The sequence below is a fragment of the Sinocyclocheilus rhinocerous genome, unplaced genomic scaffold (genome assembly GCF_001515625.1).
Source record: "Sinocyclocheilus rhinocerous isolate Xijiao unplaced genomic scaffold, SAMN03320098_v1.1 scaffold1183, whole genome shotgun sequence".
NCBI classification, from domain to species: Eukaryota; Metazoa; Chordata; class Actinopteri; order Cypriniformes; family Cyprinidae; genus Sinocyclocheilus; species Sinocyclocheilus rhinocerous.
In genome coordinates this window covers 208,170-211,849 of record NW_015625028.1, presented here as the reverse complement: position 1 = coordinate 211,849, position 3,680 = coordinate 208,170, and positions in this window count along the sequence as shown.

Below are 3,680 nucleotides of genomic sequence, written 5' to 3'. Positions count from 1 at the left end.
AATGTTCTTTTACATGGAGATTATGGAGATTCTGTAGCACTGGTACTTTTAGACTTGAGCGCTGCTTTTGACACTGTAGACCTTCTGTCCTGGGGCATTAGAGATTCTACCCTAAATTGGTTCCAGTATTATCTTACGAACGGGTTTCTCAGTTAATATTGGCAAATTTCACTCTTCTTCTGTAGCTTTGACCTGTGTGGTCCCTCAAGGCTCTACTCTAGCTTCCATGTTATTTTCCTTGTATATGCTTCCCCTCGGATCTATCTTTGAGAAGTATGGTATAAGTTATCATTGTTATGCAGATGACACACAAATATATTTTCCTTTGAAACATAAGAATGGATTAGACCCATTGGCTGCCTGCCTCTTTGATGTTAAAGCATGGATGTCCCTAAATTTTTTAAGTCTGAGGCCCTGTCCACATGAACACGGTTATTTTTAAAACCGCAGCTTTTTCTATGCGGTTTAGCCGTTCGTCCACACGTAAACGCAGCACGAGGTCACTGAAACTGAAAATTTTTGAAAATTCCTGCCAGGGTGAAGATTTTCAAAAACTCCGGTTTCAGTGTTATCGTGTAGACAGCGAAACCGGAGTTTTTGGCTTGTGACGTCGGAGCATGCGCTGTTATCTCCGCCTACTGGAAACTTTTTCAGGCTTCTGATTGGCCAACATGGCTTTACGGTTGAGATTATATCGCCACCTGTTGGTTTGGCATGCTCTTGAAAGTGCTTCATAGCATGCGTTTGCGTTTTCATGTGGACGGAGATTTTTTTTAATACGGAAGAAGGAAAAACTATAAAAATACCCGTGTACGTGTGGACATGGCCTGAATGAGAGTAAAACAGAGATTGTGGTGTTTACCCCTTCTGATACAAGGCAAAGCAAGTTTATTTATACAGCACATTTCGTACACAATGGTAATTCAATGTACTTTACATAAAAGAAAGTAAAATAATCATAAAAAATTATCACAAAAATAAAACAAGGAATTTAAAAACTTTGAAAATGATTAAAACATTTATTTAAAAATGAATTTAAGACAGTTAAAAATAGAAAATGATTATACAAAAAATACAGTGCAATCATTTCGGGTTGCATAAAATACAGTGCAATACATAAAATACAGTGCAATCAGTTCGGACATCGCACAGTGCTCATTCAATAAATGCACAGCTAAACAGATGAGTTTTGAGTCTAGATTTAAATGTGACTAATGTTTTAGCACATCTGATCTCTTCTGGGAGCTGATTCCAACTGCGGGCGGCAAAATAGCTAAAAGCGGATTCCCCTTGTTTTGTGTGAACCCTTGGTATTTCTAACTGACTCGATCCTAATGATCTGAGTGGTCTGTTAGGTTTATATTCAGTGAGCATATCTGCAATATATTTAGGTCTTAGGCCATTGAATGATTTATAAACGAGTAAAAGTGCTTTAAAATCAATCCTAAATGTAACTGGAAGCCAGTGTAAGGACCTGAGGACTGGTGTGATATGCTCATATTTTCTGGTTCTAGTCAGAATCCTGGCAGCAGCGTTCTGGATGAGCTGCAGCTGTCTAATGGTCTTCTTGTGAAGGCCGGTGAGAAGACCATTACAATAGTCCACCCTGCTGCTGATAAAGCCATGAACAAGTTTCTCCAAGTCTTGACTGGAAACAAAACATCAAATTCTTGCAATGTTTTTGAGATGAAAGTATGCTGATTTAGTTACTGCTATGAGTAACTAAATCAGCGTAGATTTAGATAGATATAGATAGATAGATAGATAGATAGATAGAGAGAACTAGGAACTGAGAACACTTTAAATACACAGACACCAATGGGACACACCTGGGAGCAAATTAACTAATTAATCAAAACACAACTGGAGACGAATACACACAATGAGGACAGGAACAGGAAGGACCAAATACCAAGGAAGGCACATGAGGAGCAAAACACACACAAAACACGGACCAGAGTCTGACATAACTCCCCCCTCCCGGAATGCGTGTCCCGTGCCGTACAACATCCAAATGGGGAGGGGGGGTGGGCACTCTGGAGGCCTCTAGGAGCATGGTTACTGGACAGAAGGCCTCCAGGGCGGATCTGGCAGCTCAGGGCGCCATGGTGGATCTGGCAGTTCTGGGCGCCATTGCTGATCTGGCAGTTTGAGGCGCCATGGCGGATCAGGGGACTCAGGAGGCCATGGCAAAGCAGCCTCCGAGGCCGCGGCCCCAGCCCCCGCCCCGACCTCTACGGCTGGAGCCCTACTACCCCTCCCAAAAAATACTTGGGGAACATTTTGGGCTCCGAGGCCCTCCGTGGGCCATAACCGGGGACTGGAGCCCTCCCTGGGCTTATCAGAGGATCTGGAGCCCTCCCTGGGCTTAACTGAGGATCTGGAGCCCTCCCTGGGCTTAACTGAGGATCTGGAGCCCTCCCTGGGCTTAACTAAGGATCTGGAGCCCTCACTGGAGCGAGCTCTGGGGCTGGAGCGGACACTGGAGCGAGCTCCGGGGCTGGCAGGCTTGACTCAGGAGCAGCCGGCGGGCTTGTGGTAGCCGCGGCCAGCGGGCCTGTCTTCAGAGCGGCCGGCGGGCTAGAGTGAGCTGCGGCCGGCGAACTTGACAACGGCGCGGCCGGCGAGCTTATCAGCAGGGCGGTTCTCACACCGCAGGGAACAAACAGGATAAATAAAAGAAAACAAAGGACTATTCAAAAACGAAAACAAAACACGGGAGAAGGAGCGCCGCTTACTGTTGGCGTCTGCTGTTCTGTCACGACTCACACAATGGGAGCACAGGAACGAGCGAGGAGATGAGGAATAAAGTAAATCAAAAGGGTTTTAATCAGGGGTGGGCAAACTTAGCCCTTCCAGGTCACTTTCCTTCAGTGTTTAGCTCCAACGCTAATCAAACACACCTGAACCAGCTAATCATTGTTTTCAAGACTACTAGAAGGCTACAAGCAGGTGAGTTTTATCAGGGTTGGATCAAATCTCTGCAGGAAAGTGGCCTGGAAGGGCCAAGTTTGCCCATCACTGGTTTTAATTTAGGCACACTGGGGATCACAGGATGGGAGACATCAGGCAAACATAATGACACTTAACAGCAGACAGAGAACTGGGAACTAAGAACATTTTAAATACAGAGACACCAGTGGGACACACCTGGGAGCAAATGAACTAATTAATCAAACACAGCTGGAGACGAATACACACAATGAGGACAGGAACAGGAAGGACCAAATAAGGGTAAGGAAGGCACATGAGGAGCAAAACACACACAAAACACGGACCAGAGTCTGACATAACTCCCCCCTCCCGGAATGCGTGTCCCGTGCCGTACAACATCCAAATGGGGAGGGGGGGTGGGCACTCTGGAGGCCTCTAGGAGCAGGGTTACCGGACAGAAGGCCTCCAGGGCGGCGCCCGTTCTGGGATCAATGGCGGATCTGGCAGTTCGGGGCTGCTACTACCCCCCCCAAAAAAAATACTTGGGGAAGATTTAGGGCTCCGAGGCCCTCCGTGGGCCATAACCGGGGACTGAAGCCCTCCCTGGGCTCGACGGGGAATCAGGAGCCCTCCGTGGGCTATACTCGGGAACAGGAGCCCTCCGTGGGCTATACTCGGGAACAGGAGCCCTCCGTGGGCTATACTCGGGAACAGGAGCCCTCCGTGGGCTATACTCGGGAACAGGA